The 25910-nt window shown below is 40.7% G+C and overlaps 1 long non-coding RNA gene across 1 annotated transcript in view; it reads left to right on the top strand.

Annotated features, from left to right (window-relative positions):
• The first annotated feature begins 5916 nt into the window (after positions 1 to 5916).
• The window catches only part of LOC135315364 (uncharacterized), a 32850-nt gene continuing 12856 nt past the window's right edge, over positions 5917 to 25910 (top strand). The window contains exons 1-5 of the long non-coding RNA XR_010374816.1: positions 5917 to 9768; positions 17026 to 17133; positions 19360 to 19454; positions 22221 to 22337; positions 24723 to 24872. This is a non-coding gene — a long non-coding RNA (uncharacterized LOC135315364). The remainder of the gene's footprint in view (positions 9769 to 17025; positions 17134 to 19359; positions 19455 to 22220; positions 22338 to 24722; positions 24873 to 25910) is intronic.

Below are 25910 nucleotides of genomic sequence, written 5' to 3'. Positions count from 1 at the left end.
GCTTATTGAAGCTGGATGCTTCATGCTGTACATGGCACTTTCTGGAATGTTTTATTCACTCACTGAGCATTTTGAGCTTTGGAAGTGACTCATGAGCACAAATCCCAGGACATTTAGTCTTTTTCACTTTAGACTGTGTTTCCAACATCAAACATTTGTTGGATTTTCCTGTCAGGATAGCAGTCTCTAAATGTGTAGATCCAGTGCCAACATCAGAACAGACTGGTAAAAAATCCTCTGTCTACTATCAGAATGAGGCAAATTCCTTTGTTTTGCTATTCCCCACTGAGATGCAAGTTCAGGCTTTTGAAAGCAGCGCCTAAAGTTTGGTACTTTGACTTCACAGCCAAGATACTGGGCGGAAACTACGGGACTGCTGTTTGTGCAGCTTTTCCCCTTTAATGAAGTTGAGCAGAGCTTGTTCACAACCAGCTTTAGTTAATCACTCACCACTCATGTGCTTACTAGGCTGATGGTGCTGCTGATAAAGTAGATATAATGTTTACCTCACCAAAGTCTTACCAGGTTTCAATAATTTTTAAAGAATACTGACAATACTTAGTTAGCAGAAACCTCAAATAGTGGTGGAACATTCATACCAAGGAGCTGTCATGATTTTTCAGGTAGAAAAGAAGGGAAAACACGACTACAGAAGGAGACAATGGTCAATACCATTTGTAGTCAGTAAGATGCCTCCCATTAACACCCATGGCCACGGGCCTGAGTTTTTCCGTCCTTTCTTAATGTTGACATCAGTGTTTCTTTTATATTATTGACCTGCAAGATGTCAAGAGTGGAAAATTAAAAATGCTGCTGTCACAAATGCGTATGACTCCAGAAAAGCGAGAGGAAAAGTTAGGCTGAAAACTCAACAGTGCAGTAGGATAGTTTAACTGGTGAGTGAGCAAAACCGGCCCCAATAAATAAACCAAATTAATACCATATAAAGAAATGCCTCTGTGCAGGATTTTTCTTTGCAAGAGATGCAGCTCTTTGGCTGTAGAAGTGACGCTTTTAACTTTTTCTGAAGGCGGTGGTCTTATTTTCCCGAAATGTGCCACAGAAAAAATCATGATGTGCAATAGTAATGACTTGTCCTGCCTTTATTCCGACGTTCCCTTTCTGTAAGGAGAAATACTGCACTCGAATGTCATATGGTTTATGGCATAACCGTTGGGCATCTTTTTGGCATGACTGAATATGTTCTAATGGCAGGAAAACATTTGCATAGAATAATGGATTTTGGTTCCTCTGCTGAAACATTCAGAAAAAGTGTTTCAATTTATCATTAACATCCACCTTGTCTGTCTGTTGTGGAACTATAAATCTCCTTCCCTCCCTAAGACTTTCTAAATCAAGTTGTAGCCTATGTAGTCTTTTATGTAGACCCTCATAAATGAGGTCCTTACGTCGGAAATAGTGCCAAAATAGGACAACAGGAAGGTGTTGCTATAATTAATGTTTTTGCTGAGAAAGAGGGGAGGTATTCTTAGGTTTCTTCTTCCTTTTATGGATAAGAAATATAATAATCTATTACCTCATGATAGCATGATTCCAATGCAAATGGCAGAGACTGGTGGCTTATTAATAGGCCTCGCCTGTAGCAAGCCTCCTTTCCCCGCTTCAGTTTGAAATTGATTATTTTAATACAGAATTCCTGAATGAAAGAGGTTCTTGGCCTTTTCCTGGGCTGTTGAATAATGTATGTGGGAGAAAGCAAATAGAAGCAGAGGGTCTCAGCTGCCGGAACAATGGGCTGCGCACAGAGCTGAGGGGGCACATTAGTTTATCATTGCCTTGTCAATCCTCATAGGCTGGGAATCGTGGGATAGCCTGGAAAGAAGCAGCTGCTGAACGTGTGGTAAACTGACCGGGGCACTTTAGAGAGACGACTACATTTACACATCTGAAAACAAGATATTGATTTTCTCTACAAAGCTGGAGAGAAATAGTCATCCTGAAAATATATCTAGACCATGCAAAACCGCGTCACTTTCTGGCTGTTCTGAGAGCCGGGATCCTCCTCGTGATGGGGCTTGCAAATCTAAAAATAGTCTGCATAAACTTTGCTCTTCCTCTTAGTTGATTGACTGCCTTCCTAATCCTTTTAGTGATTCATTACAAGTAAAATGTAAATGCAAGCAAGCTGGATTTGTAAACGTTAACAAAAATGTTTTCCCTAGATTAGTAGATTTTTTTTTTAAGGTAAAAATATTTTTAAAGTTACATATTCCCTTTCTGTGGGCCAAACTGATCTTGAAGATAGACTTGTGCGATAGCCCTGATATCACAGGCTCTGCCCTTCCTGACAGAAGTAGAATGTACTTCTGAATGCCAGTTTTGGTTTGTTTTACCTCCTCAGGCAGGAGGATTTCTCCATAGCTTTCAGAAGTTATAAAATTAAGAAAGCAAAACAGTACTTGACATGAACAAAGTGACATGATTGATTATTTTAAAAGAGGAAAGATTTAAAGCAGAGCTGAGCACACATTTCCAGGTATAGTGATTACTAGCTCAGTGGGATGATGATGTCTAGTTCTAGGCCAGGTTATTTGGGTGCTGTTATGTGGCTGTGATCAGAATTTATGACTATTATTTTAGCTCTCAGAAATCCTATTTATGACTCAGGATCTTCTCTGCTGGGTCCATACAAAACCATGTTCACAATGTGAATCACAACCTGTTGAGGAGTTCCAGCTGAAACCAAGTGCCGTGTCAGAAAGGAAATATTTTTATCTATGTAGGTCTAATTGCAGATCCAGATTCCCCCTGGGTGCAATGAGCTGGTTTGTTGCCCTTGTCTGTGCAGCTTGGATGACGCTAGGCTTCATGAGCTGCTTTCTTGGTTTTGTCTGCCAAGAAAGAGGTGCCTCAGCGTTTACTAGCAGGTGTAATCGCTGCACCTTAGCATTCAGTACGTAGGTCTTACAAGGGCTACAATTTGTAAAATAAACAACTTTGTATTTTCATACTGAATATAATCAACAGTAGTCAGAAGCCCCTCCAAAACCAGGACAAAATGAAGGCATTAATTTGTCCAGGGTATTTTTAGACTATTACAATGCTTTCCATCTGGATAGATGTAGGAAATTAGGCTCCCCATTGCTTTCCAGTCTGATATTGTGATGAGAGAAAAACAAGAAGTAGAACAGAATAAAAAGATTTTGCCTTAACTTTTTAAAGTCAGGGGAAGTGTAACAACTTAAGCATGGCTTAATTCTTAAATCAGTGAGCTGTATAGCAAGGTATTACAAAATATAATCACTTAAAATCAGGTTTCTAAGTCTGGATTTGGGAAAATTAATAAATGCTCAGGTTTTCTAAGGTTCAGAGAAGCTAGAATCCTCCTGTTGGTCATAATGAAAATTCAGTGATTTTAAAAGTTGTTTCATTCATTCATATTTGGACTTAAGACCGTAGGTATAGGCAACTATTGCCTTAAGTAATTATTTCAGAAAAATTGGTCAAGGCAGATTTTGCTCTCCAAAGTTAACCTCACCAATTAAGTGCCCTCTCAGGAATCTGCAGGTTTCCCACAGAAAATCAGAGGCTTCTCAAAACACAATAATTGTGTGATTTCCTGACGTCTCTGTATTCTGGCTGAAACTGGTCATTATGAATAGTGTCCTTACGAATAACCGCATCTGTGAAAACATTAGGTGAGACACTTAAAATCTGTGGTTAGAGAATTGTGACTAAGCAAGGAGAAGAAAAATGGTGAATGACATCAGCCAAAGAGGAAGTTTGTCACTTTCTGGAACTTCATATTGTATTTGCTTCAGAGAGATTTTTGAACAATAAAAAGCTCAAAGTGCCACATCTTGCGTTCCTTTCTCTGTGATTTCACTAGGAGTTTTGCATGCGGTGAGCCAAAAAGGATCCTCTTAAACTATGTCATGAAATACAAGAAGGGTATTTGTTTCTCCTCATAGCTATACATTAAAATATTCCTAAAAGATTTCGTTGAATTAATTGCACAAGCAGCGAGCAGTAATGGGACAAGATGAAGTCTGGACCCAAATGATATTGTTTAAGTATCTTTTTTTCCCTGGTGAAATAAATGTTAAGAACTTATAATGCAAGGAAGCACTGGTGTAGTTGTACTGAACTCTTTTAAGACTAGCCACAAACTCTAGACTCATTAAAATTCATGACCTATAGAATGATATGGCTGTCAGCTACACTCAGTTTTCATTCTGGAGGCACATACTGTCGTGCCACTTGTCAATGGGATAATCTTCTAAGCAACATGTCCCAGGTTATATTTCTCTTTTTTCCTTGAATTCAAAGCAACAGCTGTCCCAGAAGAGAATATAAGGAGGGAATATACCCGAATAGATGCAAGGATGCTCCATCTACAGATATGAGAAGAGTTGTAGATCTACTAAGTAACCGAACTATTGTTCGGTTTTGTTCGGTTATTGTTGTGTAGTAATATAAATTACTGGCTGTCTTTGAGCAGCCAAATTGTTAGAGCCCTGAGAAACAGGAATATCTAGGGAGCCTGGTACCATTAGAGGATGTTTGTGACTTGCGGTACAGGCAAGATTGTTCCTATGTGTAGGAAATAAATACCTGCATTACAAAGAAAGTACTGATTACAAGAAAGTGATTTCTGGATGAGATGGTGGATCATGTATTGCAGTATTTCTAAAACAAAATATTTCTGACGGCTTAGATGTTTTACATGTGTGTATTTACAAGGCCATGATGATAAAAATAGCTTTCAACCGGAGACATCAAAACACTGCTTTAGAAGACAAGTGCCATCATGTAGTCATTCCCAAACCTTTCCAGACACAAAGTCAACAGTAGTCTGTCATAAGATTAATTCTAGAAATATAGGGCTATGAAAATCCAATATTAATTGAGTTTGATATAAATTGATTTTTTTCTCTCTTTGTTTCATAATTGCAAATAAGGTCTTTTAAATAACTTCACACTTGTCAGATTGGCTTCTACCTCTCTTACCTGGCCTATCACAGAGCAGTAAAAGCTAGAAGCATGTGTTGATTGTTGCCAAAAATAAAAACTTCAGTGTATGTAATATTGAACATCACATGCAGTACTTGATAAATACCATTGTTGAGAAGCACAAGAGGATAAAGAGAGAAACAGAGACCACTGGATGATGTAGTTTGAAGCAGTCCCCTGAATATGATGCTCATTTTGTGTAATCTTATGGGAGTACCTCATCCAACAGTCATTGGGTTCTGTATCCAATTACATTAAGATGAAATCTGAAAAATATGGGAATGTGTTGCCTGTTTCTTGAGGATAAATGCAGTTTTCACACTGTCCTGGTTTTGGCTGGGATAGAGTTAATTTTCTTCCTAGTAGCTGGTATAGTGCTGTGTTTTGCATTTAGGATGAGAATAAAATTGGTAACACACTGATGTTTTAGTTGCTGCTGAGCAGTGCTTACACTAACGCAAGGACTTTTCAGCTTCTCATCCTGCCCTGCCAGTGAGGAGGCTGAAGGGACACAAGAATCTGGGATGGGACTCAGCCAGGACAGCTGACCCAGAGTGGCCAAAGGGCTGTTCCATAACACGTGATGTCATACTGAAAAAACAACTGCAGAGGTTGGTCGGAGGGGCAGGACCGCTGCTCAGGAACTGGCTGGGCATCGGTCTGTGCATGGTGAGCAATTGCATTGTGCATCACTTGCTTTGTGTATTCTTGTATCATTATTATTATTATTCCTTTCTTTTCCATCCTCCTAAATTGTCTTTATCTCAACCCACAGTTTTACCTTTTTTCTGATTCTCTCTCCCACCCCGCTGTGGGGGGAGCGAGCGAACAGCTGTGTGGTGTTTAGCTGCATGCTGGCTTGATCCATGACAGTCCTTTTTGGTGCCCAAGGTGGGGCTCAAAGGGTTGAGATAACAACAGATATGACCAGAGCGTGTTAAAAAAAATTTGTTATATGCGTTCAGGGTTAGGTTAGGTTACGGTTGCGATGTTGATTTATTTGCTCTCAGTTGTTGTGCTTGTTCTCAGGGTTATGTTGTGTAATATGTTACTTGCTGTATATGTTCCCTGTTGTGCTGCTTATCACCTCTGGGGGCTGGATTAAGGTTACCATTTTGCTGTACTGGGTAGCACTGGCTTATGATATGATAAAATTACTGGTCATGAGACTAACGTGATATTTGTACTTAGCATTGCAGCTATCTCTGCACTTTGGGAACCATCTCTGGGGAACTTAATTATATTCTTTACCTTTTCTCCTTGGAGAGCCACTTCCCCTGCTCTTTCACCTTCCCCTTCTTCAGGCTAGTTACAATGGCTTTTTAGAATTTTGAGCATCCTTGGGGTGTTCAAACATGTTCCTATTGTTATGTCTCCTGAATGTGTTTCAGGTCTTATTTAAGGTTAAACAACTATTTAAGAGTACCCAGAGATCTGCCCCAAGGTTGGGTAGTTATGAGTGACAGGGTCTGTGGGGTAGTATGGGCAAGTGCCTAGGGCAGTGAAGTTTTGGAACTTCACCCCTGAACAAGTGCAGAATCCTGAAAAACTAGTAAGATGTTTGGAAAAAGATGCTGTCACCCTGGCAATTCCAGAGAGACACAAATCACTACATCATGCTGGGGCCTGGCCCATGCCTACTGAGCCCTGTTCAACACAATTCAGTTCCTCAAGTGGAAGAGAAGGTCTCTGCATCTGACAATAAAATGACAGGCACTGCGGCCACTCCAACCCCAGCAACGGGCACCACAGGTGAACCAGAGAACCAACCCATGCCGGTATCAGTCACCCCCATACACAAGAAGAAATATTAGAAACAAAAGTCACTTTGTTTAGTAAGGGAAGAAACTCCTACTAAGAAGGGGAAGGAGGAAGAAGTGGATGAGGCAGGCTACTCCAAAGCAGGGCCATCACAAGAGGAGGAGGAAGAAGAGGCAGAACTCATCAATGAGGCGGTAACCACCCAATCCCTATCTCTGAGTGACCTGCAAGACACAACACACACTAAGAGACACAGTTATCAATGTTCCCTAATATGTCTGGGCACTGTGGGCTGTGATGAGAGGTCATCCAACAGATTAATATAAAGCCTTGCTGAGCTGTGGAACTTCCCTTCTGTTGTCACCTCTGGTGATTCACCCCTTCCAGGGGAAACTGTCATTTCTCGATACCTTCAAGTGCACTAAAGGCATTTAAGGACAACAGAAGACCAACGCAGGAGTTCACAGTGTAAAGCTCTGATCCTTAAACTCCTGTTTCTCTTTCCCTCTGCAAAAGTCCACTGAAATCACAGTGTGCAGGAGTCAATAACCAGAACTGGGGCCTGATTGCAGATGGTGTGCAATGAGTGAGGGGAATGTGACGAAGGCTGTTTTCCCAGGAGCATGAAACAGTTACGCAGTATTATTACATGCACTCTAAGTAGCATCTGCTGAATGCTCTGCAGGCTCGCCTGGGTCAGGCAAGGCATTACCAACTTTTTGCCACTGGCTCCTCTAGCTGGCAAATGAAAAGTTCTTTGACTAAACACAATCCCAGACATACCTGGGAAAAACAGTGGAGGAGATTTATAACACTTAAATAATAATTGCAGAATGACTTGTAGCTGCCACCTTACTCATCTCCTAGCTCCTCTCCTGCCCTTCCTCACCGACCAGCGCAAAAAGCCTGCTGTTCAGGGTGTCTTGCTTCACTGCCGCCACAGAAGAATATCTGACATCTCCTTTCCCCTCTGCCTGCAGTAAGTGAGAAGCAGGTCAGAGAACTGCGTGCCTCATGCTCCCCCTGGGGCTGGCCCTGGATTGCTGAACTCCTGCAGCACCGCTCGCTCACGGCTGCTCCCGTGCAAGAGGCTCAACACGCCACCACCTTTTGCTATGACCAGGAATAGCATTTCCTGATTTTGGTTCACATTTCCATTCTCCCAGTTTACAAACCATACCACAAAGTTAAACATCAATCTGCCTTTACCTTCCAGCCCCAGTAATGTGCTACTGTGCTCTGAGTCCTGCCTTAGTAACAAGGACTCTATTCCAAGAAAAATATCAATATTAAAGTAAATTTCTCAAGACATTTCCTCTACTGCATGTGTGGTGTGGGGGGAGAAGGAGGAAGTAATACCTGCATTTTTCTTCAGAGTAAATGTTGGTAAAATTACTCATCCTGCAGAGCAGCTAAATGCATTTTATGTTCCCCTAAAATTTCCTATATGCTGATATGTATTCTCCCATTTCAAAAGGTTTTTGGAATATATGAAAAGTTGTAGTACAGAATAGTTGCAGCCTTGCTTTGTTTCCACTGATGTTAGAGAAGCATTTCGATGTTTTCCCAGACCAATGATCCTTCATGGAACACAGTTTTATGAAAGGTAGTCTATGTGTTTTGTCTTAGAAAACTTAAATAGTGATTACTCAGAGCTACCTCTGTAGCATGAAGAACAGTTAAATTTTAACTTCAAACAGTGAACAAATACAGAAAACCCTATAACGTACTTACTCTTTGTTACCCACAGTGTTTTACACTGGCTGTAGCTTTTATGTCATCTTTTTTGTGCACGTCTGGCGCAAACTAGGTGGTCTTTGAAAGTGTTGGTGAAAGAGCATTTGATTGAGAATCTGAGTTGAGCATCCTTTTCTTTTAGTAAAACATTTTTCTGAAATTTGTTGCTTCTATGTCCTTGCTGTTGTGCTAATCCAGAGGAAAGAGAAAACACGACATCTATTTTTGCCCCTCCTATCCATGCTACCTGACTTTAAAGTTAGTGATCTCCTTAATCTGGTTCCCACTTATCTGCTAACAGATAAGGCTCAGTGGTTTAGTTAGTTAAACACTTTACCAGCTGGCTTATTGTGATTTATTGACTTGTTATTGTTCAGAGAAAATGTCCGAGCTAGGAGCAATACCAAAAAGCAGTCATTTGCTACCAGATTTTCTGTCGGTTTTGTTGATGTTGGTACACTGCATTTTCTTACTATTCCACTTCTTTTCACATCCATCCTTGTCAAACCTGAAGAGCTGCACAGAGCAACACACAGTGGCTGCCCACTAGGCCATGCACGGCTGATAACGCTCACAGCAGGACCGTGAGTAAATAGCATTAAGATGGGATGCAAACCAGCCAAGCCAGAAGCGCACAGCGACGGCTCCCGCTAACACTCATGAAGTAGCTAAGCTATGACGGTAGATGGTGTATGTAAGACTCTGGCCCTCCCATTTTAATGTGATATCATTTGAGAGTGATGCCCGGGACCAGAAGCAGTGATTGTGGCTTGTGATATGTTGATCTGAGTTCATTTACAAGCAGATGAGCTCCACCCCAGCTGTCTTCCATGGAGAAATTATTTCTATCCCTTACTAGCTGCACCGGCTGTAGAAACAGAACTGTTTTCCACTCTCAGAAGAGAGTTGCGTTGCACAGACAGGATGAGGTGGGGGATTTGCCAGTGCTGTCCCTCTGGATTCAGGGTAGTAAATGTTTTATGTTTCCCTGGGACTGACAATGAAGCTGGTGAAATATAATTCTAGTTTAGTGTCATCTAAGGAGAGTAGTATCTGTATTTCTGTGGGATATCTGCAGAAGCATCTTGTTGTCACACCTGAGGGCAGGTCTTCAGACCTCATCTTACCAAAGTATTTATCAAAAGTTCACCAGTTCGTTTCATCCAAGATCAGGTATCTCCAGATGCAGCCGAGAAGGGACTACAGATCCTCTCTGCAGTCAGACAGACCCACAGGGAAGCAGCTTCTTGACCTCAGCAGTGGTGTGGAAATTAAAAAAATACAAAACATTTTCAGGTAAACTGTAAATACCTGTTACATTATACATTTTTGCTAATGACTTCCTGATATAAATTGGGCTGAAATAAAAGGCAACTTAAGTTGAAGATAGTCAAAGGTAACTTTCTGTCAAATCTTGCTCTGACACTGATGTACTACGTGCACCTAGAAATTACACTGCTTTCCTAAAACCCAGTATCGTTATGCTGTTATAGTCAAAGACCAAACATGTCATTATAAGCATTCACTGCAGCTTTTCCCCTATAGGAAGGGCAAAAAAACTGGTCTGATGTATAAGAGCTATTTATATAGGTACACATCCTAAAGATCATACCAACGTATCTATTTAATTAGATGACATCCCCAACCAAAAGAGTGTATCATGCTGCAACAGTTGTGTGTGGAAAAGATTTCTGTATTAATTTATCCAGTGAAAATGTATTAATGTAGCTGGCGTATATCTAATGTCCTCTGTCTTCAGATCAAGTCTGGACACCAGTAGGGCAAGTCTCGTGCAGGAACATGGTCTTCCTCCATTCTCCAAATACCTTGAGAAGTTTTTAAGGTCTGTTTGACTTTGCTTAGTTTAATGTTATAATGAAAAGTGACTTTTTCCCTCCACATATAAGGAAACTTGTGCCCTTACTAGCAAACACAGAGATAAATTAGAGCTTTCTTTGAGATGCTTAAGGCTCCTTAGACTTGGCCATCCCTGGCTTCAGACAGCATTAGTCTGGTGCCGATTCCACTCAAAGGTAAGTACCAACTGCAGAAGGGCAGGACATTCAAGACAGCTCTTTTGTAATTTTTTCTGCACAGACCAGGGACTGCACAACCCTTTCAGATGTCCTCAGAGAGAGTCAGCATCCTGCCTTTGCTCCTCCACAGTGGATCTGCTCTGCTGTACGCTGCAGCATGATCAGTGTGGGAAGCCCGGTCATTAATTTTACCTCTAGGGATCTGCTCTGACCTAGAAGATTATTTAAGATATCTTAACTTTTTCTGGTTAAAAAGTATACTCTCATATGGAAGTATAAGAGTAAAACTAAAGGTAAAACTCAGTCCCCAGTCTTCCACAGGGCAAGGAATTTGTACATTGATAAGGCAAAGAAAATCCCGTAAATACAAATATTTCATCTTGCTCGTTTTTTCATTGATTCCTAAACTATGGAAATAAAATTCCTAACCATTTTGTTAGAGACTACTTCTTATTTCCCCAGTTAACCTTCAGCTTGCCTAAAATACTAATGTTTTCAATTTAATCCATGAAATATATAGAAAGTGGAAATATTCAATAAATGGAAAAACAGAGTTTAAAGCTAATTTTGGGAAATTCCTGTGTAAGCTCATCTTACGAAGTATCTCTGAGCAGAAGAACAAGTCTTTATCTCTGGTCTCTTTACATTTTTTAAACTCACAGCCTAAAGCATATTTTCTTTTCCCAACACTGCTAGAATTCAAGATGCATCTTTAATTGGTTTAATGGAGCCACAAGGCATTACATTAGACAGCTTTTTCCTAGTTCACAGAGGTCATATTGACATGTAACTTGTGGTATTTCCGTGTTTTCAAGATAAGATAAAACAAAGGGGAAGTGTTCAGTTCCAGGTGAGTGAGAGAGGGCACAAGAAATGGGAAGAAGATAAGAGTGTTTGATGCAGGTGGGAATTAATCATGCAGTGTCTTTTTGCACTCAGGCTGGAGTTGCACAGGAGCCTGCCTGCTTACAGCATCTCAGTCTTCCTATTCCTAGTTTAAGAAGGCAACCAAATAAGAGACTGATGTAGTGGAGTAATGAACAGTTGAATCAGTCAATGTCTCCTTTCAGATATCATAAGGCTATAGCAGGCTTTACTAATACAGATGGCATGATGCTGGGGTAACTCCCAGTCGCTTCTCATGTTAGTATAGTAGAATAAATGCAAGTGAAAGCTGCTAACGGCTGGGTTTCAATCCTGTCCTCACAGCAGAGCCAAATAAATTCTGCAGCTAGAAAAAATTGGATTGAATTTTAATAACTCAATGCAACTTCTCAGCAAATACATTTATAAATCTTCTCCTCTCTTCAGTGAAGTGTTATATGGTTCTGGTCTCTTCTACACCAGTGCACACGGCAACCTTGACTAGCAGTGATAGGCAGCGGTCCATCAGTATTTACTACTGTCCTGGCTGACAGCAGCTAATCAATAGTACAAGGTTCATAAGATTCCCTTGTTCCAGTTTCTCCCTTCCCACTGGGAACAGTTGTTCTTGAGCCTTTTGTGCAACTCATGTAGAGGCAAAAATGTTCTGTCAGTCTTTTTCTTAGGATTTTTTTAGCCAACTCATGGCTGTAAGGGACAAACCAGAGTTCACGGTCAATAACATACACACTAAAGATGGTTCTTAAAGTGGTTTCTAGTGGCTAGCTATCTTGAATGTGAGCATTATTTTTTCTTCCAGACTTAGGGTCTAATCTTCAGCTAGTGTCATGGATTTGAAGGTCAACAGGGATGACTGCAGTCATCTAACTTAACTTCCTGAATAACCTAAGAAGTGGGACTCCCCTATGAATTGTTGATGCAAGGTCTGTACTTCTGCTTCAAGTAGAATATCGTCTTTACAGAACCATCCATGCACAATAAAGGAAAAAAATTTACAGATTCTCTGTACTTACTCTGTTATTCTACCAGCTCAGCTTCAGAGTGAAATCTGAACTTTGTGGTTAACGTGAATTTATCAAGTTTCAATATCCAGCCACTGCATCTTCTGTCTAAAATACATCAGTATCAGCTGTCAGATTCTCTTCCTTTCGTACTGTGTAGGGGCTATGATCGAGTCAGATAATCTGTTTTGAAAGGAGCTAAACCGATTGAGCTCTTTGAGTCTTTCACCACAAAGCGTGCTTTGCTCATTCATGTGCCCCTTCTCTGGACTCTTGGATTCTCCAATATAATTTTTTGAATTGTAAATGCCAGAACGGTGCACGATTTCAGGAACAGTAGTACCAATACCAGGTAAGAAGGTAATATAGCCTACTGCTCCTTGAGATTCTGCTGCTTATATACCCCACGGTTACACTGGCCCCCTTGGTTACTTTGTTGTGCAGGAGACTAATTTTTGTCCACACTCCAGTTTTTTAAAAGTTGGCTGTCCCCCGGATAGATTCCTCAGCCTGTTCTTGTGGCCTGAATACTTAATTTCCAGGTTTGTGATTTTATATTTGGCTCTACTGAAACATGTGTTGCTCATTGTGCATAATTTACTGAGTCATCTGTCTTACTTTGTACTATTGGTCTCATCTTCTTTAGTTATCATTCCCCCAGTCTGTATTCTTTATCAGTAATGTTTTTTTGTTTGGTTTTTTGCCCCAAGTCATTGATAGAAATATTAAGTAGCAGAGAACAGATCCTTAGGGCCTGCACTTGAAACAGCTGTTAAACCTGATTCCTGTTTATAATTATATGTGGAAACCTATTATTTAAACAGCTTTTATTCCATTTAATGCATGTAATTTAGGTTTTTATTGATCTTCTTTATTAATCAAGAAGTCACCCATGAAACCTCACAGACGTACAAACACTTTTCATCAACTGCTGGCACACAAACATTTAATTTTGAGTTAGTCTGACGGCGTAAGCTGTAGATAAACCAATGTTGATTAGCTTTGGGCCTTCCTCGTTACTACTGTCTGTTTTTAGTGAGTGTTGTGTTGTTTGACTCTCCTGGGGAGCTGGCTCTTAGCAAGTGAGAGGTCCAGCCTCCCAAAGTTCGCAGAAAGGCCCAAAGTGGCAGATGGAGGGTGTCCGTGGCTCACGATGAGCTCTAAGGCAAAGTGCTGCTGTAGCATTTCTTACTTGTTTGTTCGGACACCACATGGTTTAATACAGCTAATGAAAGTCTCAAAATAATATCATTACAACCTGTTCCATTTTCTTTACTGGTGGATTATTTTTAAATAGGTAAAAGAGCTAAAATGAAGAGTGTGCAGATAAACCGTGATATTTTTTTTAGATCTAATAATCATGAAATGCAAGAAAATAATATTACTTTATGATATGGTAATAGCTAATGTTGAAATGTGTTACTATCTAAAGGTAAAACACCTGTATTACTTTAATGCAGCACAATTATTTCTGTGTTATTAGATTATATCCAAGTAGATATCTGGACTAGCTTTTGTTGAAAAAAACAGAAATCTGTAATGAATAATACTATGTGTCTTTGTGTGTCTTTTTTTTCTGCATAAAATAAACAGTAAGTTACTTTCAAAATGTCATGAAAAATGTTTCTCCTCAAAAAACATATCTTAGAGCATCTCTGTCCTGTCACTGAGTTTAAATAAAAGGGGGAAATAACCATAGGTAGCAATTAATATGACCTCCCCCAAAATTTTTCATTATCCAATTAATAATTTACCAGAACATCTCATTTAGGTGCAAAAAATGCTATGGTAAAGCCATGATGACTTGTAAATTGTTACTCTGTGAACTGCCTGCTGTTGTTTCAAATGTAGCGCCTCAGTATTTGCAGAGGCATAAGACTATTGTTAGTAATTCTTCAATGTAGAGATGCAATGTATGACCCATATACATCATTTTTCAAACCAGGAGGCCGGAAAAATGATACAAAGGAATGATCAGTCTTGTTTATTCCATGTGAATCTTGAGCAAAATATTCTAGATTTATCAAGAAAATTGTTTTACTGAAAACAATTTTTATAAGGGGTATTGAGCACTGTCTGGCATGTTAATACGAGTCAAAAACTCACCAGCATATTCTTCAGACCCTTTACTAAATCAGTCCACTTTCTAAAAAGCCACGCTTCTTCTGTACACCTTTAAGTCAGTGGTCACCCTCTATCATATCACTGTGATGGAAACATGCTAGTGGAATTTGACTCCGAGCTTTAAGGGTTAAGCTTTCTGAAAAGTGCATTGTTTTAAGTTTCCCAGAGGGTGAGTCATCTTGCAGTGCATTGCATCGAGGTGCATCAGTCATGAAGCTTTATGTCTTGGAGTCATAAAGTCACCTAATCAGATGTGACTGACACTATTTGACATGACAAGTCACTCACGAAAGTGCAAGAAAACAAAAAACATGTTTTTCTGAAAATTCTGCTGTCTTTTCCCATGTTTTATTTTACATTGCACTGAGGAGCATATGTTTTATAACGGGTAGGGGGAGGGAAAATACATGGAAAGATTTTCTGATGTAGAAAAAATACAAGCTATCATCATCTGGGCACAGTAAAACTTATACAAAAAGTGTTCCTGCAGTCTTTTCACAGTGAAAGACTTTGGGAACATTATTTCTCTTTGGATATGAGAAGTTGAAGAGGCACAAGACTCGTCACACAAATCACAAGTGTGTTTGTAACGTAGGACAAACACGCTGGCACGCGTATGCACGAGGGCTTTTGACAATTTTGAAATTAGACACCTATGTAACTTTATACGCAGCGCATCATCCATGCGGAAGGTTTCTTCTACCTGAAAGTGCTCACATGAAATAGTTCTGGCACAAGAATACTGACAAATATAAAACCAGGAGTTTCATAGACCTAAGGAAAAAGGCTCTTCTTACAGTGGGGTTGTTCTCTTTACTTCTGGCTCAGTACCATGCTCAAGATATGATACACAGAATTTTCACAGAGCTTCTAAAGTTATTGTCAGGATGAAATGCAGCCTTCTTCCGCTGCTTCTTTGCCTGAGCATCCATGCACTCACACTGTTGCACAAAAAATAGTGTAAATCCTTGTACTCGTCCTTATACTTAATGTGCTTTTCAGTTCTCCTGAAGTGCTGCATAATTGGAAACGTCCAACAATTTTATGCTGAGAAGAGTTCAGCTACAGCTTGTTTTTGCAATGGTGTTCTCTTTTTTAATGGTATTTGGTAGCTTTATTTAAAAACTGATTTATAAGAGTTACGTAGTTTTGACATTATGACAGCCCTGTAAGATAAATTCTTGAAAGGGGTCTATAAGAAGTCAAACACCATAAGATATAATAGTAAAAATTATCTGAAGAGTTTAGGCAGGTTGGATCTTGGTTATTTTAATGCTTATGGTAGTCAATAATAAAAAATTAGTATGCTGTCAGTAGAAGTTTTCAGGTCCTAAGAAAATTATCCCATAACTAAGTACACAGGTTCTAGTTTCTGTTTTTCTATTTAGCCATCTTATTCCTTGTAGCCTTTTCCCAGCACCTCATTCTTTTTTGGTGAAGTTAAGCAGGCAACAGCTTATAGGTAGGAACATTATATAGGTACATTATATAAAGATATAATGTATAGACATAAAGGCATAAGGTTCAGGTTTCTACAGCCAGGCAATGAGAAATCAATATTCAAAAAATCAAGTTATTGCCTTTTTTGTTGCATAAATATGTGTTTGGAGCTTAATTGTAAGTCCCTGAGTTGATGCTTTGTGACATGGCTTTGTGCCACGCAACAGTAAGATTCATGCTGTGATAAAGCAGCTTCTCAAGAAGCAAGAAACTGAGCCTGGCTAAGGTATCAGCTTTCAAGAAGCGGGCTTTTATTTTGCTTCTGCAGTATTTATCCCTTAAGCCTCCTGTCAAGCTTAGGAAGAGAAGCAGCTGTTTAAAATTAGAACACTACACATGTTAACAAGTAACTGTGCATCCACTAGCAGAAGCATGGGAATATGCTAGAAAATAGCAGTCTTTTAATACTGCTTTAGTAGCACTGGAAGCGTTGATGTCTGACGACTTCAGGTTTCTAGACATTACATGTTTTCCAGGCAAGACTTTTCAGCTGCCTGCACATAAGCACATTTCCTAACTCATACCTGGTGTGGAAGTAACCTGCCAGCTAGCTGGGCAAATAGGGAATAGCAAAGTTGGCAGCTACCTTCTTTGCCAATGGATTGGCTCCAAACATCCCTATTTTTTGGACAGGCATCGGCACAGAGCATTCTGGTTTAGAGGAGTTTCTGTGATGCAGACTTTGTTCCCCTATAGAATGAGATGCTGGAAACCTCCAGTTTCCCATAATAAAGGGTTTATTTTCAGCCATGCCTAAATGAGTGCTGTGAGTCTGTGGCATGCCCTACCTGTGATTAGGAGGCCTGGTGGGGATAGCTTGGCCCAGGTAGGGGCCCAGATGTTTTTGCTTTCACTGAGAGAGGGGAGAGCATCACCTATTCTTTCTCCCTGCACTGCCCGGCTGTGTTTGGACAGCTCCACGTCCGTACCTGCTGCAGGAGGCCCCTTCCCAGCTCACAGAGTTGCCTTGTCCTCAGACAGACCCTCACAGCCTCTTCTTCCCCCAGGGACTGGAAACCTGAGACCGTGAGCCTGCAGCTCCCAACGGGATGAATATCACATTAGCCTGGAACGATAACCTGGCCAGTCACGTTTCCCTTGGGGTCTTTTACAAGGTACTATTTCAAACCTGTGATTGCCTTCACAGAGCCTCAGTATTGAGTGTCAGCAACATCCCGCCTGGCCGCCTGTGTTTCCATACATCCTCAAAGAAAGTTAGTTGCCACTCTGATGTTCCTTTTCTCCTCTTCTCTTTCCCCCTGACACACTTTTACCCTCACAGCAGCTCTGTGTCCAGATGAATCTGTGCGTTCGTGGGCTAAATGTGTTATTGCTTGCATTCTATAAACCCCGCTCCTCCAAAAACATGGATTATTGTAGGCTGTTAAATATAAATGCATTACACTTCCCAATTGATTGTGAAGTGTCAGTTTTGTGTGATTAAAAACTCCTTGCTGGAGTTTTCTATGTTCGTTTAAATAGAAAACATACAAATAAAGCACTGTCAGATGGAAGTAAAAGAGATTTTGAAGAGGACAGTTGAAACCCGTTAGTGAAAATGGATCTGTTTTCCTTTTGTTTAAATCACAAGGAGATAAAAACTTTATTTTAGACAAGTCCTTGACTACTCCTAAGAAGCACTGTAGTATCCAAAGGAGTCTTTCCAAAGTGCTATAGTTACATTGCCTGTTACTCTGACCAGAGGTTGCAGAAAATGCTAAGGCTAAGCTTCATGTTGCTCTTTCAGTTTCCTTAAAATTCTGGTTTTCACATGTGATATAGTGATTGCTGTCTGGGTGAACAAAGCTATTGCAGAAGTACTTCTAAATAGTTGAACCCCAGCTTAATAAGTTGAAACAAAAACCTTAATTATTCTGAAAAGTATGCAAAAGGAATTATTATTATTATTCTCAAAAAAAAAAAAGACCTTTCTGAATTAATTTGTGTATGTCCCTATTTTCAGAGTGGATTGTTTAATTCCTGTTTACAAGTGTTTGGCTTTTGTTACTATGGTTTGCTGTAAGTTCTCCCCCCCCCCCCCCCCCTTTTTTTTTCTTTCTCTCATTAGAAAGCCACTGTGCAACCTATTTGTTTAAACAATGATGTTTTCTCTCAATAAATCATCAGAGGAGCTATGGGCTTCATAATCTTTACTTGAAAACAAAAATATCCACATGGGTGCACAGCATTTGGCTAATTAATTTCTGATAATTTGCGATGTTAACAGCCAGCTGCCAGGGGCTTGTGTGATTGTTAATCTGTGGAAGAAGCCATGGTGAAATGATTGGAGATCTGCTCCTGCTGGTTGCCAGATAAATTCTTCTTATGACAATGTGACTAGGTTAATTAATTCAATTAATGACTCCCAGTGCAATGTTTTCCTTTGTCTTTTTCATTTGCCACAGGCTGCTGAGCAGGTACTACTATGGATGTATTCTGAAGTTATGTCACAGATAAGGAATAATGTACCATTTTCATGTCTAGTTCCAAAGTGTCTTAATTTTTTTAATGAAGTTCGGTTGCTGTTAATTCCATTAGAAATTAGGATCTTTTCTGTTTTTCTTAGATATAAGCAATCAAATATCTATCACTTTATTATTTTCAGAAACAGACAGGATTTTAGGTAATTTTAATGTTAGATTTATTTACATTCCCTTAAAGAAAGAAACTTGGTGTGGAACTTTGCTCTTCAGATGCCAAGAACTGGATGTTTGCTTTCGTCATGAAAAGAGGAACTGCCAAGCTGGATCAGACCTCGGGTGTATCTAGCTCCAATAATAGCAAGCTCTATCTGTTTCAAAGTTCAAGAAACAGAAAAATGCATCTTATGTCTAGATTATTCTTTTAATTAAAGAAAAAGTGAAAGGGAAAATACTTCTCAAAGGGAGATATGGAAAGTATCTCCGAGACACCCTATGAGACTTTTAAGAGTCCTCTGTCTTGAATGTCATCTCATTTTTCTAGGCAGAACTAGGAGAATTTGGAGACAGTGCTTTAAAAAGCATAGCCATCGCTTGTTAGATTAGCTCATATAAAAATGTAAATAAAGCACAGAGCAAACAATGAAGTGGAAATGAAAGTCAATTTTCATTCTTGATCATCAGCTAAGGAGCAAACCAGGGGCAGAGCATCATGACACTCATCCAGATTATGGTCTCTGTTGATCTGGTTTTGCACCCCTTGGACTTCCTGCAGGTCACTCGGGATTGACATTATACACTGACATTTGTACTGAGGTCACCCTATGGCCCTCTGTATTCACTCTACTGTGTTCTACATAGTGTTAATTTCGTTCCTTCTCTTGAATATGAGCTGAAAACATGATTGAATGTGAATTCCAGGTTTGGAAATGAACTGAAGCAAACTGTAAATCCAAATCCCACTGACAGTGAAGTTCTGCCCTGGTAGCTGTTCTGGATTAGCCTCCATTTGGTGTGTGAGTAAATCAGATTTTGAATAATTTTAATTGTCTGGATGACTGATTTAAACCCAGTGAAGACTCTAAAAGGCTTCCAATTAAAACTGAATCTTGCCCTGGGACATTGCAGCAACCTAATAAACCTAGAGAAAAAATGCAGTGAGGAACAACTTGAGCTATTACTAGGAGATTCATTCTGGTTTTTAGCATCACTCAGAAAGTTGAGGAACAGGTGATGTTACCAGTGCAATAAAGTTGTGCACGTGAAAAGTTGCGTCCCTCTGAGGTATCGGTGGGAGCTGCATGCTCCATTTGCTCTGTATAGGAATATCTGGCATTTTTTACTGTGTTTTCGAAGACTGTCAACTGCCTTCGCAGTAGATCTCTCTCCCATGCCATATTAGCCTTGCTGAATTGCGGATGCAAGGGTCAGCCTCCTCTTCACAGGTGAGCCAAGGGTAAGGTCGTCACTGTGTGGTTTGTGAGACGCCTGCTCTTCCCAAACCAGATGCACACACTTGAACATCCAGTTCAGGGAGGGAAGGGGGGAACCCTACAAGTTCACTGCTGAGCTCTGTGTAGCACCGAGCCTTAACAAAGCCTGCCGTGAAGTTTATGGCATCTTTTGACACTTGTTATCTAATGAAAAGACTATTATCCCCCTAAGGTGGAAATCACCACGTGCTTTGATTTAAATTCAAGCCAAACATATACTTTTTAAATATAAACACTCTGGTGTTTCGTATGAGAGCCCCTTAGCATAGGCAGCTGCCCAGGCGAGCCATGTGCAAGAAGCATAATTTGAGCTGTCATTTCCCTGCAATAAATGCTTTCCTTTGTCTCTTGGAGCTGAGTGATAGAAATCAGGATATGTAAATTTGGGCAATGGATCTTAATTATGAGCAGCAGGTGTCTGTGCAAGAGTGCACAGGTGAAGGGGGTGCTACAGCTACTGTGACTTGCTTGTTGGTGTACAAAGGGATGACTACAAAGCTCCAATTAATTATCAACGTTAATGAGCTCAGTGACCCAAGTGAAAGGAGGGTGCCTTGTCTGCTGCTCCAGTTTAGTCTTCTCGGTAGACAGTGGTTTAAAAACCAGTTATGCAGCTCAGCCTCTGAAGAGCACCAACAGTAAGGATTAAATTACCATGATAAATCTTGAGAAATCAATGTGTGTGAGTATAGACTATGATGAATAATTCTGCTGGAGAAATTAATTGTCTGAGGAACATTTCCTTAAGATGTCTTGACCAGAGGAGGATCTTCCCAGTGTGTTTGTAAATGGGATGGTCTTTGGGGAGATGACACTGTTTACCTTTTACTGATTTAAAAATAGGTAATTATTATGCTTTTTTTTTTTTTTTTTCCTTTGTCAGCACACCACTAATCACACTGAAATTATTAAGGTCAGGTTAGCTGTGGGGCATAATTCACGCCTAAGGTGACATGTAGGTTACTGTTGGACTGTGGTGTCTCTGCCTTGTGTCTGGACAGGCACAGGTAAGGGAAGACAGGCAGGAATGGTGCCTCCAGACCAGATGCAGTCCACACTTTCTTCAGTCTGACCCTTAACCTGAGTGGGTAATTCAATTTCTATGCCCATTCAACCATGTTTTTTCTACCAAGGGTGTTAACATTGTACCATTTATTGAAAATTGAAGCATTAGTGATGATTTTTGCTGAAGTTACTGGTCCACTTTGTAAACAGATACATAAAGGGGAAGTTATATGTTGTGGTTTTAGCTGATTTAAGGTCTTGCTGCTGTGTGAAAGAGGGGTTCTCTGTCCCTGATTGTGTCATGTTGTCCTTGCGCTGGCTCTGACATACACGAGGCTCTGCAATGAGTCACTTCAATTTGCTGATCAACAGAAAGCTAACCCAGAAAAAATACCAGGTGGCTGAGATCTTCCTTTCTCATCCTTTGGTGTTAGATCATCCCTTTTGCCTCCAACAGAGACATCGTAATTCTCTCTTAAGTATGGCAATTTAAATAGTGACAGACAGGAGTACCCCATGTGGACAGTAGGGACCAATCTGCCACCTGGACTATATACTTTAATCAAGTGGTTTTTCCCTTGCAACTTGCTTCCTGTTCCCTGCACGGATGGGTTGAGACCTTGGCCCGTTCCTGGGATAACCCAGTTTTGTTATTATATAACTCCTGGTTTAGAGCAGATTGCTGTTTGCAGTCCTTCAGTCAGTCATCTTCCCAACCGTTTTTATTTTTTTCTTCTTTTTGCCCCCTCCAACTGTGGCAATATCTAAGCAGACATATGGGCCCTCGTTATGCATTGTCCTACACCTTGTGTGGCCACTGAGGCTGGTGCAAAGTGGGTGTTAAACAGCATCATTCTTATGTAGCAGTGTTTTACACCCCCTTGGTAAATGATTATGTGAGGGCTAGAGAAATAAATTGTCAGCCCCAATACACCATAGTGTAGTTTTGCTACAAATGTGGGGTACTGTAGTTTGAAGAAACCAAAGCCTTTCCTCCTTTAAAAAACAAAATCAAACCCAAAAGAAACAAAATGCTTAAGAACCATCATCATGTGAAGGGAGGGCATTTGGCTGGGTTATAGCAGAATAACTTGATGGGCGACCTCACGTGTCAAACAGTATATATAAGCAATTATTAAACAAAACTGCTGTGCTTCTCTAGCTCTACTGCTTCTTGCAAAGCAATAGTTCCTGATTTGTTTTTCAGTAGAAATCTTGGGGAAATGGGTGCAAGTTTAAAATTGTAACATCCATGGTAACGTTTGTAAATCTTTCCGCAACCAGAAATATTCCAGAGTAAGAGCTGAGCCATCTCGACTTGTTTAGAGGAAATCTTGTTACAGAATGCAGGACAAACCAGTCAAGCCACTTTAAACAGGATAAATGAACAAAGTCTTCAAGGTAGGATCAGCTGTTTATTTACATCTATTGTCTCCTTGTTTCCCACACAAATATATTCTGTGTTTAAAATTTATAAAGCTGGGCAAGCCCTTCTCACGCTGTTCTCAGTAAAATATTGCTCGCCGCATCTCTCTGAGGGGCTACTGACAAATAGGCTCTTGTTGTCTAACTTTCTCTCCACGGAGGTTAATGATTAAGTGGTTCAGAAGGTTAATTCCTGGAGATAGTGTTGTCTTTGGCTTGAACAGATGTTGGTAGTGCTTTAATGTGGTTATCAAACTCTGCTGCCCTTCATTCTTTGCTCTGTGCAGTCCTGGGTATTGTTCACCAATGCATTCCAGGCCCACTCTATGGAGATCCAGCAGAGCTGAACATACCATCGCATTACCACTGCAGAGCATCGGCTTTCCTGAGGTCACACTGGATAATGCCAATATATAAGCACATAAACTGATAACGACAGTCTTGATCTTTAAAAGATCTGTAAATATTTGTATATGCATAAAGATACAGAATACCTTTTGAGGCTCTCATTAAATGATCTGTAAAGCCGCTCACAGTCTTTATATCATCAAATCTCTCAATAGCCCCTATAGAGCAGTGCATCACTGTGTAAACCCTGCCCCTCTGCCCCTCAGCGCCTCATATCTTGTTAGATGATATGAATCTCAAGGGCATCTGAAGTAGTCTGTTGTGTAATCAGTACCTCTAACAGCCTGTTAAAACACTGGGGCTTGGAACAATATTTGCAGCACTTGAAGCTCTGTCATTATAGGAGCTCCTGGATATGCGTAGAAGTCCTTTATTCCCACATCCACTGTGTCATAACCACCCATCAGTATCTTGCATTAGGTGGTAGGAAGAGCAGTGTCAGGAATGCATTTACCAGGCAGCCTTGCAAAACACCTCCTGCCCTCTTCCTACACGCTGCTCTAGACCCGCTAGCAGAGAAGCTGTTGGAGTTAAAAGCATCTAATCTCACTCTGTCTGAATATGAAAATCTTATAATTTTAATTATTGCATTGATTTTCTTGTTATGTGTTTTTAGCATCACTAGCTCACAAATTGTATCCAGATTCAATATGGTATAAAGCGCTGTGTGTTAATTTTGGGAAGAATTACTGTTAACTTGTAGGAGTTAACTGGCTTATGAAATCAAAGCATTTTTCCGAGAGATTTTTTTAAAAGCAATTCACAATTGCAAAGGGAAGCTGGGTCCTGTCACCAAAATACACACTGGTATTTGAAATAGTAGGATTCAAAAAAGAATACAAACTTTATCATTTCTATAAGCAGTCCTTGAAAGAATTAATTTTAAGCTAGCCTCATGGTGGGATTCATTATTTTTGGATGCCAATACTGACGATACCATGAGTAAACCAGCATCTTGGACTTTATCTGTTCATTATTATTTGTGAAACTGCAAATGGAGAGGAATTGTTGCTCTTAGCTTTTTTTTCATTACGAGATTATGCTTGAAGCTGATGCTACCTGTGTCCCTACCCAGCAATGCGGCGTAAGAAGCTCTGCCCTTGTGATGTTGTGCGCTTGTGACGGTCACCAATGCCGAGCAGCACCATACTCTGTTTTTAGGTTCTCTGGTGCAGTTTCAAACCTGCTGGAAAATATTGGTGTCATTGCGTACGATCACAGGCAATGTCTTACAGCCACAGCCTTTACACAAATGCAATACCTGGGTTTAGCTGGTCCTCATCCTGAAAGTTTTCAAACATAATTGTGCCCAAAGGCTGTTCTGGATAAGGTTCCTCTTCAGTGCTTCAAATGAAGCAGTGCCAGGGGCAGAAAGGAGTGAAAACTCCTAGGGCCAGAAAAAGAGAAAGAATGAATGACCACGGAAATGAGGGTGCTTCTCTGGGGATGGAGCGCTAGCTCCCTACGCCCTGTGACTCTTCACAAGCAGTTAATCTGGGTTTGCTCAGATTGTCTTTCAGCTGAAGTAGCCTTTGCTCTCCCTTATTTTTACCCATGGTTTCTCTTTAAAAAACAATTTGTACCCTTTTTCAGTTTTAATCTGCAGGAAGTTCTTTTAAACTCCTTGCATAAAGCTGTCTGCTTTTATTTTCTAATTTCTTTGCACTGGATTTAGGTTGGATCCCACTTTCTGAAAGAGGCCTTGGCATGTTTATATCTGCTGAGGCTGCAGTGGTGCCCTGTGTGGTGGTATCAGTCCCTCCCTACAGCCAGTGAACAGCCCACCCCAGCTGGGTCCTGGGCTCACCTTTGCCTTTTTGTGCAGCTGCATCACTTCAGTCGATCTTTGTTGGCCTGTGACTGATTAGAAACTCCCTCCCACCCTTGTCTTTCCCTTTTTCTGTCACTTCCAACTGATGAACTTGCCATCTCTGCTTCTGCTCCTTACTTAAGGCTCATTCTATTTGCTGTTGGTGCTATGAAAGACGCAGCTCAGATTTAAAGGCCCGGTGTGCCAAGGGCTGGAGGGCATTCGCCGCTCTGAGGAGTTTCCAGTCTCAGCCATAAGCCAGCGTGGGCATAAAGCAGCAAGAGTAAGACTCGGTAAGTTGGTCAGTCAGACTTTACTGGGCAAAGTCTTTCCAAAGTGCTCCTCCTCTTCACCCCACTGAAGCTGGAAATGTGATTCCCACAGACATCTCAACATGGTTAAAAAGCTTCTTTCCCTGTTGATAACTCTACATTTAGCCAACCATCTCGGGTAGGCTAAAGCTCTCTACGCTGCTTGTGTATGTATTCAAACCAGGGATGTGCATGTACACACCTGATATGAAATTTCTGGTGATTTTATCAAATCCTGGTTGAATATCCCCCAAACGTTCCTTACAGAACCATACATACTGAAACATGAGATAGCTAGAGGAGTGGCACCAGCAAGCCCGTGTGCTGAAGGATAAGAAAACAGTAGGTCATGCGAGGCAGGAGGCAGCCTCCGAGCTTGCTTTTCCGCCGCGGGTACAGCAGAGGGAGCGGGGGGCAACGCGCCCGTTCCCCCGGCCCAGCGCTGCGGGGTGGCTTCGGGCGGTGCTGCTCCTGGCGAAGATCAGGAAGAGAAAAGGGGATGGGCAATAGGGAAAATCCGAAAATAATACCGTTTTTTTTTTTACTTGAAAGACCTCCTAACACCTGGAGGGACATACAGTTTAGCCAGATAGAGCTGACTGCAGTACAATAAAGAGAATGTTTGTGTTTCAAGCTTACAGAAAATTGCTGTACTACAGAATCTCATCCCCTCCAAACTACCCCTACCTATTTGCACGGGTCTGTTCTCATTGGTAATGTATTGGAAATTATTCTGACGCTGTCCAAGGGGTGTTTTGAGCTGTTGTGCACTTATGCGTGTGCATTGCACCAGGATATTAACTAACATCGTCAGATCTCTGCACGTAATGGGAGGGACTCCAGGGGCTGGGAATGGTTTGATCTGCGTGTGTATGAATTTCAAATTGCTAGTGGTATACCTGTGCTGTATCTGTTGCAACTGGTGTTTGCAACATCTGAAAGCAAATGAGGACCATAATAAGCACGGTTACCTCTGAGGATGCCTGGTTTAACGCTGATCCTTCAGGAGGTGAGTGCTCT

Source organism: Phalacrocorax carbo, chromosome 11 (assembly GCF_963921805.1).
Source record: "Phalacrocorax carbo chromosome 11, bPhaCar2.1, whole genome shotgun sequence".
Classification (NCBI taxonomy): Eukaryota; Metazoa; Chordata; class Aves; order Suliformes; family Phalacrocoracidae; genus Phalacrocorax; species Phalacrocorax carbo.
This window is presented reverse-complemented; position numbering and strand designations above follow the sequence as displayed.